Source organism: Pithys albifrons, chromosome 7, assembly GCF_047495875.1.
Source record: "Pithys albifrons albifrons isolate INPA30051 chromosome 7, PitAlb_v1, whole genome shotgun sequence".
In the NCBI taxonomy this organism is placed as follows: domain Eukaryota; kingdom Metazoa; phylum Chordata; class Aves; order Passeriformes; family Thamnophilidae; genus Pithys; species Pithys albifrons.
In genome coordinates, this window is record NC_092464.1 from 39,067,516 (window position 1) to 39,084,081 (window position 16,566).

General features: G+C 41.4%; 1 protein-coding gene across 14 annotated transcripts in view; it reads right to left on the reverse strand.

The window, feature by feature from the left end:
- THRB (thyroid hormone receptor beta) overlaps window positions 1–16,566 on the reverse strand; it is a 165,575-nt gene that overhangs the window by 41,082 nt on the left and 107,927 nt on the right. The window lies entirely within an intron of this gene.

A 16,566-nucleotide genomic window follows, 5' to 3' on the forward strand; every position in this document is an offset into this window, starting at 1 on the left:
AGCATTTATAGCTTTTCTCAATATGTTATTTAATTTGAGATGCAAATGCGTACCTTTTTTTTCTGCTGGTAATAAAAGTTCAACTGATATTTGCAGTTTTAAGTCCATTTCTTCTACTTACTGTATCTCATCTGGACATCAGTAACATGAATTTGTGTGATAAACTACCTGGCATCATGGACTTCAATGCACAGGGCAGGGAAGTTACCTACAGGATTTATTCTCACCTACTTACTTCTGGCTTTATAGTTCTGCTCTTACTTCAGACTTAATTTCCTTAGTAAAATTAAAAACTAACTCTAAAATGCAGGTTATACGGTATAAGAATATCACTTGTAGGAGGATAATAAGGTTTAAAATAGAATAGTGAAAGTAACCTGGAAAATACAAGGCAATTAAAAAAAAAAAAGAACAGCATATAAATTTTTTTCATCCTTTGAATACTTTTATATTCTCTTGACTTCATAAATTTAAGCTCAGAGGAAGAAACTGGATTGTTCTGACAACACCCTTTGAGAGCTGCACAGACCTTCCCTGTAAGATCTGAAGTGAACTTACCCACTTCATTCTTTGTGCATGAAGAACGGTGCACTATAACCCACACTTCCTCTAGACTTTGTATAACCTCAGAAAATGCACCTGGCTACTCTCCCTTGTCCTCCTTCACACCCCAGTTATCTCCCTACACAGATGATATTGCATCTTTACATAAATGAAAGAGTAAGGCATGTGCAATATATATATATTCAAAATATAGACATTTCTTTAATGAACTCATAAATAGATTCATGCTTTTTCAGTTCCTTGAGCAGACCACTGACACCACACAATTCCTGACCTCATTCAAAAAAGTCAGTTGTATCCTCTGTTACTCAGGTCTTGCTATTAGTCCTTGAGTTCAGGGGTGCATAATCCAGGCTGTTCAATTTCATTAGGCAAAAATGTATGTATTTTTCCCCAGATTTGTCTTTGATATTAAAGGCCACTTTTGCTGTCTTTAAGCCTATGAGGGTTTGTCAAAAGACTTCCTCAAGTTCCCATCGAAGGGGCTTTAAAGGTATGTTTGTTTTATAGAAGCAGAAAAGTTTTAGCAAATGAACTGCCCATTGAGCTAAACTAAAAGCATAGGCAAGGAGAATCCCTCAGAATTTTTTACTACAGGGCAAGAAAAAGACTCCTAATGGGTGATATAAAAACATTGGGACAATTAATTTATTTTCAATTCTGAAGAGTCATAAGTTGTTTCTTCCATAAAGGGAGACAGTAGCCAGCCGGCCAGCCAGGAGGATGGTGTTTCCTGCTGGGATGAGCTGTATACCGATCCTGAACTTTGACCCTGACAGAAACTCAGAGTGCACAGCACAGCACCACAAAACACACTGAAAGAGTGTCTGTTCTCCATGCTCAAAACAATCTTAGAGGCACTGCATTAAATTCCCCCCTGCTATACCCTGAGAGCTACCCTAAGTGTTCCTAGCTTGGGATCTGCCCTGTCACACTCAAGGCTGGCATTTACATTGCTGTTATTATGATTACTGCTTTATACCACAGTAGCTACAGTTGACAGCTAGATCCATTGGTGATGAAAGCTGCTCTGACCACACAGATGATCAGCCCCTGCTCCTCTGAGATTGACTACATTGCTAGCACTCTTCTGGGGAATGCAAACATTTATTTTTCATTCTTGGCAACAGGCTGTCAGTTTCAAGGCAAAAAGTAAATCAGCAGTTCTGGGATGTCATAGGATTGCTGTTTTTACAGTTACAAAGACACTTTCTCTCATGAGAAAAACTTATTTTACATTCCAAAACTGCTCACAGAAGAATCTCTACAAAAAATTCTCACTACACAGTATTTCAACTTACAGCTGATCAAAACAACGGGAGAGCACCTTAGCAATCTCTGAATTGTCATTTACTTGGTTTCAAAGCTTTTATATAAGCCTTGTATTTCCTCATACCTCAGGTTTACTGAAAACAGAGCAGCAAGGGCACCAGTACTTCACTAGTTTGGTTGGTTGGGATTTTTTTGACATTGAAGTATGCAAGCGTCTAAGGACACTGAAGTGGGTTGGCTTCAGAGAGATCAACTAAGGCAAATGTAATCAGGATTAGGACTGAGGGGTGCACAGTGGGTTGATGTAGCAGCCTAGCTTTGTAAGGACCCAGTCCAGTAACACTAGATGTTTTACCTTGGTAACTTGACCGGGAAAAAAAAAAAGCAACCAAGCTACAATTAAAGGAGACCTCCCAAACAAAATTAACACCTTATTCATCTTTGGTTCAAGCATTTTAAACCAGACATAGTAACTAGAAGTAAAAGCAGATAAAGTTGTCATGCATGTTTATCCTGGGAAAGCTAAAATTATCTGGGCCAGACAAGGCTAAGGTTTCATTTCTTCTCATTAATCTTGCTGTCAGTTCACAGCATTTTATTTTCTCTCCTTTATCTTGCTGCTTCTCTCCTTTTTTCCTTTCTTTTCCCATCCTTCCCTTTTCCCCCAAACAACAGCATAGCATTTTCTTGTTATGTTTTCTTATAAAACAGAGAAACACTTCACAATTGAGTTTCTCAGCTTTTAAACTTGGTCCATATGATCTCTGAATTAGTACAAGGATGGAGCACAGCTGACAGACTAGCCAGACTCTTTGCCATAAATATGCAAATCCTGCCTACATGCTAAATAAAACCTTTGAGAAGATACAATTTCTTTCCTAAATTTTAAAATAAAAAAATGACAATGCCTGTAAGAAAAGGTTTGTAGAGTGAGAGAAAGGGAGTCAAAGCTACAAGTAGCGATGTCTACCAAAACCATTAGGGAGTTTTCAGTATTTCAGAAATGCGTGTATGTGCATGTTTGCTGAAGCAAACAGAGCCAGGATTATTTAATCCAGGACTGTTGTACTGTTACTTGCTTTAGCAGTGGCAATATTATAATATATTTAAATATTACATTTTAGAATATGGAATTCAAGACAAATTAAACTTCAATATTTTCAATCTTTTGGACAAAGATTACATCACCATGAAAGAAGAGTGTACAGATAATTACAAAAAACTTTATAAACTGTCTCTAGTGTGTAAGAAAAGGCAACATTAAGAAACTTGTAACACAGTGTAATATCTTTATCCTTGTTTTGATGTATCGTAATGAGTGCCTCTGTGAATCAATGAAATCACTTTTTGAAAACCCACTGAAGTCCTATTAACTATAAAAGAAATACTACACATATACTTCTCTCATCAAGAACTTGGGCTTGACATTAAGCTCAAATTTTTAAACATGAGAAAAAACTAATCAGAGAAAAAGAATATCCTGAGGAACATGACAGCTCATCTGTAAGTTAACCAGAGGCACGTTCTGAGCACAGAGAAGCAAATGATTCAGTGTTCAGGGTTTTGGTATGTAATAAAGAGGTGTCTGAAATCCTGTCCTTTGAAAAATGAACAGGAATTGTGTATCATGTACACCAATATGGAACTTTGTAACCACTACAGATAAAACAAACATACCAAAAGAAACAAATGATCAAAGCTACATGGGAAAAAGCAGTAAGATACCAGGATACATAATTGTCTCGGTTTGAGGGGAAAAACCAAAATGTTTTACCCACAAGCAGGGGAGGGGCCTCCTCCTCAATAATCACACCACTCTTTATCAAATTTAAGAAAAGGAATTTTAATACAAGAAGGATAACTGCTATATATATATATATATATATATGTAAACAGACTAGTGCAACCCACTTCCCCAACACCATAAGAGGAAAAAAAAAACAACAACAACAAAACCCAGCAGGTTTTCCTCCGGGAGAAAAGGTTATACTTAAGTGTCCTTGTCACAGCCCGCTGGCTGCAGAGTGAGTTTCAGTCCCTCTCCAGCGAAACAGACGAGCAGTGGGCTTTCAGATGGACTCAGTCTCTTTCCCTTGTGTTCCCCGTCCAAGAAGCAGAAAAAGGTACGAGCGACCAGCAGCAAATCCAAGGCAGGTAGCAGCACGGCAGGAAAAAGTAATCCGAAGTAGGCAGCGGCAAGACAGCCAGGGAAAACCCCAGCAGTAACCAGCAGGGCAGCCTGCCTCCTTGGAGCCCCCACTCCCCCGTTCCGCCGAGCCAAGACTGAGGAGAATATCCAAAAAAAAAAAACCAAAAGAGACAAACCTGCCCCCACCCCAGCGATCACAGTTAACTACTTCTTTTGTCAACCGCTGGCCTGGGCAGTTAAGTGGCAGGGGAGAGAATTTACATAATAATCCCAAACTACAACATTATCCACCCCTAAATTCTCTTCCATGCCGATACTCTACATTAAACTTAAATTTTCTTTCAAATAATTAAGTGTTTACAAATACAGTAATATGAGTCGTTTACCCAGAGATAAGTTCCCCTTGAGGTACACATCGTGTCTCTCCATCTTCCTGCATCACCCACCAGGTGGAACCAGATCCTTGAGCAAAGACAACCCCACGAATGGGTTTGCCTTTGCCTGAGGCAGGGTTGATCCAGACTGTTTTCCCTAGCATACCTCTCAGGTGTATTACAGGGACTTTGTCTCCATCTACAGTGTGAAGGGGTTCTGATTGGGCAGGGCCGGCTCGATTGACAGAGCCTCTAGTGTTGACTAGCCATGTAGCCTTTGCTAAGTGTTGATCCCAGTGTTTGAAAGTCCCTCCACCCAACGCCTTTAAAGTGGTTTTCAACAGTCCATTACACCGCTCAACTTTCCCGGCAGCTGGTGCATGGTAGGGGATATGATACACCCACTCAATGCCATGTTCTCTCGCCCAGGTAGCAACTAAGCTGTTTTTGAAATGAGTTCCATTATCTGACTCAATTCGTTCTGGGGTGCCATGTCGCCACAGCACTTGTTTTTCCAGGCCTAGGATGGTGTTCCGAGCAGTGGCGTGAGGCACTGGGTGTGTCTCCAGCCACCCTGTGGTTGCTTCCACCATGGTGAGCACATAGCGCTTGCCTTGGCGGGTCTGTGGCAGTGTGATGTAGTCAACCTGCCAGGCCTCCCCGTACTTATACTTATCCCAGCGCCCACCATACCACAGGGGCTTCACTCTCTTAGCCTGCTTAATGGCAGCACATGTCTCGCAGTCGTGGATAACCTGAGAGATAATGTCCATGGTTAAATCCACCCCTCGGTCTCGTGCCCATTTATAAGTGGCATCTCTGCCCTGATGGCCCGAGGCATCATGGGCCCATCGAGCCAAGAACAGCTCTCCCTTGTGCTGCCAGTCCAGATCTGTCTGTGATACTTTCACTTGCGCAGCTCGGTCTGCCTGTTGGTTGTTGAGATGTTCCTCATTGGCCCGATTTTTGGGCACGTGTGCGTCTACGTGGCGGACTCTCACAATCAGCTTCTCTACTCGGGTGGCAATATCTTGCCATATATCGGCAGCCCAGATGGGTTTCCCTCTGCGTTTCCAATTGGTTTTCTTCCATCGGTCTAACCATCCCCAGAGAGCATTGGCCACCATCCATGAGTCGGTGTAGAGGTAAAGCTTTGGCCATTTCTCTCGTTCAGCAATGTCCAGGGCCAACTGCACGGCTTTAAGCTCTGCAAACTGACTCGACCCACCTTCTCCTTCAGTAGCTTCTGCAACTTGTCGTGTGGGACTCCATACAGCTGCTTTCCATTTGCGATTAGTCCCTACAATGCGACAGGAGCCATCGGTGAAGAGGGCGTAGCGTATTTCCTCTTTTGGCAATTGATTGTATGGTGGAGCTTCTTCCGCACGTGTCACCTGCTCTTCCTCTTCATCTGCTAGACCAAAATTTTCACCTTCAGGCCAGTTCGTGATGATTTCCAGGATCCCAGGGCGATTTGATTTTCCTATACGGGCGCGCTGCGTAATCAGGGCAATCCACTTGCTCCAGGTAGCATCAGTGGCGTGATGTGTAGAGGCAGCCTGTCCTGACAACATCCACTTCAGCACTGGTAGTCGAGGTGCCAGAAACAGCTGTGCTTCTGTGCCAATCACCTCTGAGGCGGCTTGGACTCCTTCATAGGCGGCTAGGATCTCTTTCTCTGTGGGGGTATAGTTGGCTTCAGATCCTCTGTAGCCTCGGCTCCAGAATCCAAGTGGTCGGCCTCGAGTCTCACCAGGCACCTTCTGCCAAAGGCTCCAAGACAGGCCATTATTCCCGGCAGCGGAGTAGAGCATGTTCTGTACGTCTGGTCCTGTCCTGACTGGTCCAAGGGCTACAGCCTGAGCAATCTCATGCTTGATCTGGTCAAAGGCTTGTTGCTGCTCAGGGCCCCAGTGGAAATCATTCTTCTTACGGGTTACCAAGTAGAGAGGGCTTACGATCTGACTGTATGCTGGGATATGCATCCTCCAGAACCCTATGGCACCCAGGAAGGCTTGTGTTTCCTTTTTGCTGGTAGGTGGAGACATTGCTGTGATCTTATTGATGACTTCTGTTGGAATCTGACGGCGTCCATCCTGCCACTTCACTCCCAGGAACTGGATCTCTTGGGCTGGTCCCTTAACCTTACTCCGTTTGATGGCAAAGCCAGCTCCCAAAAGGATCTGGATGATTTTCTCTCCTTTCTGAAAAACCTCTTCTGCTGTGTCCCCCCACACAATGATGTCATCAATGTATTGCAGGTGTTCTGGAGCCTCACCCTTCTCCAGTGCAGTCTGGATCAGTCCATGACAGATGGTGGGACTGTGTTTCCACCCCTGGGGTAGTCGGTTCCAGGTGTACTGCACGCCCCTCCAGGTGAAAGCAAACTGTGGCCTGCACTCTGGTGCCAGAGGAATGGAGAAGAACGCATTAGCAATGTCAATAGTGGCATACCACTTTGCTGCCCTGGACTCCAGTTCATACTGGAGCTCCAGCATGTCCGGCACAGCGGCACTCAGCGGTGGGGTAACTTCATTCAAGCCACGATAGTCCACAGTCAATCTCCATTCTCCATCAGACTTATGCACAGGCCAGATGGGGCTGTTGAAGGGTGAGTGGGTTTTGCTGACCACCCCTTGGCTCTCCAGTTCACGGATCATCTTATGGATGGGGATCACAGCATCACGGTTCGTTCGGTATTGCCGACGGTGCACTGTCGTGGTGGCAATTGGCACTTGCTGTTCCTCAACTTTCAACAGTCCAACAGCAGAAGGACTTTCTGAGAGACCTGGCAATGAGTTCAATTGTTCAATCCCTTCTGTCTGTACAGTGGCTATTCCAAAAGCCCATCTATGCCCCTTTGGGTCCTTGAAATATCCATTCCTGAGGTAGTCAATGCCCAGGATACATGGGGCGGCTGGACCAGTCACAATGGGGTGTTTCTGCCAATCTCTCCCTGTCAAGCTCACTTCAGCTTCTAGCACAGTCAACTCTTGAGATCCCCCTGTCACCCCAGAAATAGAAATAGTTTCTGAGCCCACATGTCCTGATGGCATTAATGTGCATTGAGCGCCAGTATCAACCAAAGCCTTATACTTTTGTGGGTCTGATGTACCAGGCCATCGAATCCACACAGTCCAATAGACACGGTTGTCCCGTGCCTCTACCTGGCTAGAGGCAGGGCCCCTCTAACACTGATCCTGGTCATAGCGGTCAGAACCTTTTCTCGATGAGTACACCTGGGAGGTGCCCTCCTGTGGGTCAGATTCTTGCCCGTGGGAAACTGGGACTGCACTTACTCTCACTGACCTTCTTCCATTCTCCTTCAGTTCTTGTACTCGGGCTGCAAGGGCACGGGTGGGTTTCCCATCCCACCGTCCCATGTCTTCTCCATGTTTGGCCAGGAAGTACCACATCTCAGTTCGTGAGGTCTGTCCACTTCCTCTGGCTGGGGGGCGTCTGGCTCTGACTTCAGAGGTTCTCATTCGCACTGGTGCCACTTGGAGACTTTCCCTAATTTCCTCTCTGATCGCTTTTACCTCTGCAGGCAGCGTCTTGAGACTCTCAACCAATGTCTCTACAGCAGAAATACGGGCCTGCATTGGGCTGTGGGTCATGCTTTCATATATCCGGAGCTTATTTGCTACAGCGCCCACTGTTTCATGGTTCTCTTCCCTATACATGGATGCCAGGAAATCGGTGTATTCAGCTGGCCCCGAGCGTGAAAGGTCCCACCACATATGTGGTGTGCATCTGACCTTGTCAGGGTCATTATTGGCTTGCCCACCTCTTCCAAAAAGCACGTCCATCATTGCCATCTCCCTCAGACGTAAAATTCCTTCTTCCATCGTCTTCCAAGTCTTCCTAATATGATGTTCCTGCAGGATTTCTCTATAAACAAACTTCTCTCTTACACTCGTTAGAAGTCGTGCCCAGAGTGAAAGGGGCTTTGATTCCCTCACGAACACCTGTTCAATAGCCACGTCCTGGGCCAGAGCCCCCAAAAACCTGGCTTCAGCACCATCCAGTTGTAAGGTTTCACCCATAAGGTCCCAAACTCGGATCAACCAAGTCAGGATGGGCTCACCCGGGTGTCGAGCAATGTCTTTCCGCAAACTACGGAGATTATCAAATGACAATGACTCAGTGATGATCTCAGGCTCTGGGTCTGCTTGCTGTGGAGGTGCAGCAGCCCCCTCATCGTCTGCTGGATGGTCTAATTTGGTCTTATATTTCCTTTTCTGAATAGGGGCAACTTCCATAGGCTTGGCCTGTCCTCCTGGTTTAGCCTCATCCTTTTCTCCCTTCACTGTGGCATCAGGGGTTTTATTCTCTCGCTTTTCCCCCTTCACTGGGCTAGGTTTCTGAATGCATTCTGGAAAAACCCTGGCCCTACCTTCAAACATTCTGTAAGCTGCAGGGATACAACCCTGCAGAAAAACCATAAAGAGCAAGATATCTCTGGCATCCAGGGAGAATTTAAACATCTCAAAAGCTGTTGTAGCAGACTTGAATGGGGAATGGACAAAGGGTTGGGAGAAGAGATTCCCCTTTGTTCCTTCCCAAGGGTCCGTACTATTATCACTGAATCCCCAGAGGTAGCAGCTTAGGTTGCGGCAGGAAAACAGCCTGGAGAGCACCACCCACATGACATCCAAAGGCATCGAATTCATGGCACCATAAATCCAGAGTAAGAACTCAATAATAATTGCGGCTATTTGAGTTTTGCTCATTGATTTGTTGATAAGACTTAAACCTGCCGCTCCTTTTGGCATGAATTTGTACCAACAAAAAGCCAATATATTATACAGGATGGTCCTGATGAACTCTAAGCTCAAGACCCACATGGTGCCACAAAATAGCAGTTATCCTTCTTTGTTTACAAGCCCCACACGTTGGGCGCCAAGAAATGTCTCGGTTTGAGGGGAAAAACCAAAATGTTTTACCCACAAGCAGGGGAGGGGCCTCCTCCTCAATAATCACACCACTCTTTATCAAATTTAAGAAAAGGAATTTTAATACAAGAAGGATAACTGCTATATATATATATATATATATGTAAACAGACTAGTGCAACCCACTTCCCCAACACCATAAGAGGAAAAAAAAAAAACAACAACAACAAAACCCAGCAGGTTTTCCTCCGGGAGAAAAGGTTATACTTAAGTGTCCTTGTCACAGCCCGCTGGCTGCAGAGTGAGTTTCAGTCCCTCTCCAGCGAAACAGACGAGCAGTGGGCTTTCAGATGGACTCAGTCTCTTTCCCTTGTGTTCCCCGTCCAAGAAGCAGAAAAAGGTACGAGCGACCAGCAGCAAATCCAAGGCAGGTAGCAGCACGGCAGGAAAAAGTAATCCGAAGTAGGCAGCGGCAAGACAGCCAGGGAAAACCCCAGCAGTAACCAGCAGGGCAGCCTGCCTCCTTGGAGCCCCCACTCCCCCGTTCCGCCGAGCCAAGACTGAGGAGAATATCCAAAAAAAAAAAAACCAAAAGAGACAAACCTGCCCCCACCCCAGCGATCACAGTTAACTACTTCTTTTGTCAACCGCTGGCCTGGGCAGTTAAGTGGCAGGGGAGAGAATTTACATAATAATCCCAAACTACAACAATAATGAAACTAGAACGGTGGTGCTAACCAGTACAGCCACATAGAAGCTAAATGCATTTTTCCCCTCTCATAGTCCTATACAACATATGGGAGTTCTTTGGAGAGGATGGTGTACCTGAGCACAGAGTTCTGTTCAAACCACAGGGCTCACCTGGCTACTGTTCTCCAACATAAGTGAATACCCAAGGGAAGAGGAAGAACAAAGCAAGTACATACACAAGAGTTCTCATTAAGAGTCTCACAACCCCCCCAGCTAGTCGTCAGCCCAATGGAGTGCCTGAGCTCTTGTAGCTTTTCTAAAATGCACTAATACCCAATGGATTTCTCCTTGAAGTGTAGCCCAGTTTCCACTTTGTACACTTCTTGCCTTCACAACACCTTCTGTTAAGAAAATCCAATATCTGTCCTCCTGAATATGCACAACCCCCTCCCTCTGTTTGTTTTATAGTAAGATTTATTTAAAGCCCAACAGACAGTGACCCATCTCTCCAGAAGGTGGATTTTGCAGACTACTGTTTGTGTGAAAGTGGGAATGTTAATGGCTGCTTACTGTCTTCATATTGTGTTAGATAATTCTTTTAATGCCTGGTAATCCACTAATATAAAAGTGAGAAGCCAAAACACCATTTTCAGACTATGGATCAAAATACATCTCCAAGCCCCCATTAGACCTTCCACTCCTTCACACTGGGGAAGAGACAGTGTATTTGGCCACTGCTTACTAACAGCAAATCATGGGGATATGTGCACATAATTGAAACTCTTTATTTTTTCAAGATGATAAAACAGTTCAAGTTATCTTAGTTCTAGAATTGCTTGAAGAGATACCTGGTATCTTGAAATAACATATCCTGTTTAAAGAACTGAGGTTTGAGCAATGGCCAGGTAAAAAAAATCAGAAGTACTAAACCCAGCAGTTTTGACAAATATGTGATTTGTCAAAGACACAGAACCCCCAAACAAACAAACAAGCAAAGTTTGCCCAAACAATGGAGTCAAAGGTTCCTTCAGTAAGAAAGACAAACTGGGATGTGAGGAGAGAATTCTTTAAAACTTGAAATAAACTCAGGTGTGGTGTAGTTCTAAACCATTCTTGGACACATGACAAAGCAGAAGTCAGTGTCTGACCTTCATGTATCAACATTTACAAATTTCCTTAAACATTCATTTTCTTTTATGATAAACACTGTTGCAATTTTGATGCTTTTAAAGAACATAATCAGAAGTGCATTTAGGGAATGTAAAAGGTATTTTGCTTATATGGAAAAAAACTAGAAAAAGCCTGATTGGATTGATCATGCAGTTTGCTATCAACTTTACAACTGGCACAAAAACTGACAGTCTTCTCTCTCTATAGGACTCCATATCAAGGACAAACAGTGCAAGTTCGTTGCTCTGACATACAGCTATTAGAAGAACTAAACATCAGTCTGTGGTCAGGCTTCTGAAGATCATGAAATGACAGGCTGCAACTCCTGTGGCAAGCACAGAAAACTTTTATTTTACAGGGAGCAGAGAAGACAGAAAACACAGCAGGACATTTGAGTTTTTAAATTAACTACTTTAAAAGATTTCTGGCTGCAAAATGAACAATTATGTTTTGCACTGACACTATGCACTCCTAACCTGATGACAGTAGTAAAACATGGTAACACAGACTAAGAATTATACTCAAAATTTCAAACACAGAGGTCTGCTTCCATCAGAAATAAATTTCAGAAAGATGAGTTAGCAAAATAAACAGCTATGGTTTAAATAAAATGACTATAGAAAGGGACTAAATATACTGATCGATTATTAAAAACAAAACAGAAAAAAGAAAAAAATCAACATTAACATAATGAAATGTACTTAAGAAAATGATTAGCAAATGTTGCAAAAGTAAAAACTTATTTTTGTTTTCTTTGTTCTTTGTGAAAGCTAACTAGATTTTATTTATTTATTTATTTATTTATTTACTTACTTACTTACTTACTTACTTACTTACTTACTTACTTTTACATGTGTGATCTTATCTGGAAAAACCAGCAGGTATTCCTAAGTTGTATAAGTTTTGTATACCAAATATATACACCTTTAGGAACACATAGACATAAGATCTTCATGTTTCTTCCTGATAAAAACCCTACTCTTTAGAGAGCCTTTTCTTCCCTCATGACGGGAAAGAAAACACCAGCATATTATTAAATAATTGTATAAAAATTTGAAACAATACAAAATGTTTTACAGAATTCTTGGCTTTTGTATTTATATAGCACTTTTTGAAAGCACTTTTAAAAACATTTAAGTTTAAACCAAAAAAAAGGTAAAATTAAATGAGAGTGTCTGTAACCCAGAACATACCAAGTGTGATATTTTTAACTGCATATTCAAAAATATGCTTCTAAGTAATAAGAGCCATCATGGAGTGATTCATAGCTTCATGCAAAAACATCCCACAATATAAATCTTGTTAACCTTTTGAAAATCCCCAAAAGCTCATTACAAAGCTGCTGAATCCAAGGGTAGCAAAACCTTATAATAAAGTATTTACTGTCCTTCTAAAAACTCCAGCACTTAAAAGAAGTAAAACACTAGAGTTAGTTGGATTTTATCATGGCCTGGCAGGCAAAGAAGTGTCAGACAGTGATGTATGACAAATTAAATTATCCTAGGAAAATCATTATAGAAATTCTGGATAAATAATTTCACAGCTGGTGTTAAACAATAAACTATTCTCCATCTGAATTAATATCAAATTTAGAGGGTAATGAGCAATACAGTGAAAAGACTCATGAAGAAAACGTGGTACCTTGCCTATTCTATTACTTTTCCCAGTTCTTGGAAACTACGTGCAACACCCTTGGAGACACTGGTTTTCAAATGGATTTGTTGCATGAAAGCTGATTAAATTTCTTCTCCAAATGAGTGACCTGTTACAAGAAATGTTGCATATTAAATTCTACTTACTGAAAATATGCATTTATGACATTTAAATTATATTCCTCAGTGTAAGCACATAATTTTATTATAATTCCTATCTTGATCTAACTTTACAATCACTAGTGAATAGAACAGTGTGGATATTTGAGTGTAGAAGCGGAATGACCAAGCTGATTATGAAATCCCTGAGTAAAAGCAGAGAAAAACTGCGGCCTTGCTGAAGTCAGTGAAAAAACTGTTGCAGTGGCACTACTATTACATTCTTTACATTCATTCTTTATCTGCCATGAAAGTGAAAATAATGAGATTTACTGTATTCTACAAATATTTTCTAGGGTTTAGAAGCCATTCTTGAATTTCTTCTTCAGTTTTCACTCAAGTCAATAACATAAGATGAAGACATGCCTCAGGACTTGTCCTGCATTTTGGGAGAAAATGTACACAAGGAAGCCTTCAGTGATAGATTATTGCCAATGAATAGTGATGCTAAAGCCAGAAGCTTCACTATGGTATTAAAACAGAGAGAATTTTTTTTTAATTTACTATGTTACATATTTAGTTATTTGAAAGTACTGTCTTCGCCATGAGAAAATAACTTTTTAATTTTTCTATGGTGTTTTGCAAATGAAGAGAAGGATTTACAGTTATTGCTGACACAGTACTAATTTTTAAAATGCTTATATCATTTTTTTCCCCAGATATTACTTTATGGGCAGCAATTTTTGGTGCCAACCATAAAGTTGCTGCTGAACAGCTGTTGTTGCAGCCCAGAAATCCAATCATATCCTGGTCTGCATCAAAAGTAGCAAGACTAGTAGCTTGAAGGAGGTGATTCTGCCCCTCTACTCAGCTCTCATAAGAACCCCACCTGTAGTGCTGTATCCAGATCTAGGGTCATCAGCACAGGAAAGACATGGACCTGTTGAAGTAGGTCCAGAGGAGGGCCACGAAGATGATCACAGGGATCAAACTCCTCCCCTGTGAGGAAAGTTTGAAAGAGTTGGGGTTGTTCAACCTGGAGAAGGGAAAGCTCTGTCGAGACTTTATTGTGGCCTTTCGGTACCTAAAGGGGGCCAATAAGAAGGATGGGGACAAACATTTTAGCCTGTTGCAATAGGATGAGGGGTAATGGTTTAAAACAGAAAGAGGGTGGAATTAGATTAGATATAAGGAAGAAGGTTTATATAATGAGGGTGTTAAAACACTGAAACAGGTTGTCCAGAGAAGTTGTGGATGCCCCATGCCTGGAAACATTAATAATCAGGTTGGATGGGGATCTAAGAAACTTGATGGAGTTGAAAATGTCCCTGCTCATTGCAGAAGGGTTGGACAGATGACCTCTAAAGGTCCCTTCCAACCCAAACCATTCTGAGATTCCATAAAAGACAACACATTCTTAAAAAAATCATGCTTCAAAAGAGGAAAGTTAAACTTTCCGTTTTGTTTTATTACATTTACATATGTGATTACTCATCTATTTATTTTGCCAAGCTTCAGTTAATGAGAACAGAATGTGTCTCTCTCAGACATAGTATTCAAAAACATATTACTCAAAGTCATATTATGTCCAGCTCTCCATTTCCTGAAGCATCCCTTTATCTCAATGTTTGGTCATCATCTGAATTATGTGTAAATAAAACTGGTTAGACAAGTTTTGACACCTAGAACTGGCAGAGTTAAAACAGTATGCTGACAAACACTGTGTTTATAAAACCTGCAGATACAGCTTTTCACTTGTCAGCTTCTAATGACATCAAGTACCCGATATTAGCTGTGAACTCCATCTGTACTGCCGGGTGAACTCCACATTCTAAGAAAAAGGAAGAGTACTTTGGAGTTCACTAACTGAACATTTGCTTCTAAGTTTATCTTTTTTGCATGCAAATATTTTCCCTGGTACATTTGTTTAGCTCTTTATTTTTAATTTTATTCACTTTTAAGTAAGGGCTTCTACATTTCTGAAATCCTTCCATGATACCAGTAACTTTGAAGTTCCCATATAATTTTGGCAAACTTGAACTCTCTCTATTAAAAGCAAAACCCACATAAAATAATAAACAAGTATGTGTTTTTAAAGCTGTCAAATATTAAAAATATTTTTCTTATGGAAATTACAAATCTAGTAAATCCTAACTTTACTCTCAAGGCCAAATTCTAGAATCTTTTGTCAGAAAAACTTCTTTACATTGCACTTGGACCTGAAGGCTTTTGGGCAGTGCCTACAAGAGGAAAATGCATATTGCAGTGAAAATATAACATATGGGCAGAGAAATTATCTATCAAAATTCAGAATAATACAGCCTATTATTGTAGTCAACTAATCCGGTTTTAAATTAGTTTCTGCTCTTATTCCAGTGATTCAGTAACAGAATCTAAACTTTCATTCATTAGGATAGGATGCCTGTCTGGCTCTGGATGGTGATATTTACGACGTTTTTATGGAGTTGGAAAGATTTTAATTTCATCTATGCTTCTTTTTACATTCAGACTCAAGTAAGAAATGTCATTCCTATAACCAGAAACAGAAAATATTAACTGCTCATAATGAAATGTGTTGGACATCTACAGCTGTACTAACAGTCATTTTAAAATTATTTTCTTTGCACATATTTGTTCTGCCCACTTCTTTCAAAAGAAATGCAGAAAATGTAGGTTCTTCCACTTAGGCTTTGTGTTTCACTGAGCTTAGCAGACCTGCCTTGCCAGGGGCAAGTCCAGGGAGACAGGACTGGTTAGAGTGCTAGTGGAAAATCTCCATAAAACCACTCTCCACAGGAAGCCACAGACCCAACAGATAAGGTGAGAATAGAGTGAGTACACTATGTTTCTTTCCTCATCTCTTGCCATCACACAGCACAAGCTACTACCTGCTCCATCCAAAACCACAGTAACATTAAGACCTGTAGTAAAATGCTATAAAACACAGTTTAACATGAGACAGAAGAGAGTACAATAGAGAGTTAGAAGACACCAAGCATCAATGCTTTAAATTCATCCAGAACAGATATTTGCCAAAAGAAATCATCATGTCTAGAATGCCTGCAGAACAATGCAAAAACACTCTAGCAGGCCCTGACAATTTAGCCTAAGAATACTAACTCCTTCCTGATCACCATGTGGTGGTGATGCTAATCCAGAGTCTGACACACCAAACACGGGTCAGGTATTCCACTTCATTCCACAAACTGCCTCAATGCCCCCTGTCTCCTTCTTATATTCATCTTTGTTTTGATGGGCAGCAAAGAAACCATAAAAAGACACATCTTCACATACTATCGAATAATACATTTTAGTATGAAAGTATGCATTTAAGTAATTCTCTGCTTCCCATGAATTTTACTCTGTACCTTGTATCTAGAACCTTGAAGTTAGAAGACCAGCTTTATTGGTAAATGCAGCTGTTACCCCTTGCTGTATATTTTGAGAGGATAGGAGCTTTCTAGGGGAAGGGAAAGGATATTTGATCTTCACAGTCAGTAAAAATAAATTGTCCCTTGAGCATAACACCAGGAATTAATTCTGTTTTGTTAGTTAAGATTTTTCCTATGTAGCACATGCTACATTTTACAAACAGGCTTTTAAAAGGTCCCATTTATGCATTTGGCTCTTAAAATACATATTGACAAACAGTATCAGCAGAACATTTTCTTAGGTAATTTGGTGAATACTAAACAAATTCT